This window comes from Homarus americanus, unplaced genomic scaffold (assembly GCF_018991925.1).
Source record: "Homarus americanus isolate GMGI-L3 unplaced genomic scaffold, GMGI_Hamer_2.0 scaffold33468, whole genome shotgun sequence".
NCBI classification, from domain to species: Eukaryota; Metazoa; Arthropoda; class Malacostraca; order Decapoda; family Nephropidae; genus Homarus; species Homarus americanus.
Window position 1 is genome coordinate 9,881,087 of NW_024714177.1, and position 844 is coordinate 9,881,930.

Genomic DNA, 844 nt, shown 5'->3' on the forward strand with positions numbered 1-844 from the left:
GGAGAGAGGGTGTTGTAGGTGTTTCTAGGGAAAAGCGTGTTGCTGGGTAGGTGTAGGAGCATTTATTGCTGGGATAGATCGTGGTGTTCGGAGAGTCTCTTGAAAGTTTGAGGGTGTGTTACAGGCAGTTGGATGTGTTGAAAAGGGATTGATATATCGCGAGGGTGTTTTGGGGGATCTAGAGGTTGTTAGGGTAAAGTGCTGGGATTTTGAGTGTAGAGTGAGATAGGATGTGCTGCTAGGAGGATTGAAGTATTCAATGGAGGATTTGAATATATTTGGAATGTGGTTATGTGTTGCAAGGGCGATGGTAGTGTTGCGGTGTGTTGAGGAAGGAAGCGCCGCAGAGTCACTAGACATTTAATATGTAGAGGAGGAGTTTTGTGACAGGGAAGCATATATGAAATAGTGAGGAAGTTATTGAGACGGGGAAGAATGTGTGGAGCTACAAGACGGAGGGAATGAGGAGGAGGTATGAGGATATGGAGGATGATGAGATGGGGGATAGAGGATGTCATGGCAGGCCTGGGGACAGCAATATGAAGGCAGTGGAGGAGATGGGAGTGCAGGGTGCTGAGGTGAGAGTAATCCAGAGGGAGAGGTAATGTTGACGGGCGAGAAAGTGTAGAAGTGGCTGGGGTGAAGAAGTCCTAGAGGAAATTATGCCTAAACCAGTAGGTGTTCACTCACCTGGAGACATATCTCGTCGATTTGATCTATGGTCGATTTGGATCAAGTTATAAACTTAAATTTTTCCTTTGAAGCAGCTAATTTTTCTTGATTGTCAAGATTCGTCATTAGATTGCACCTCGTCTTGTCCTAATCTGTATTTCTTATTCCGGTT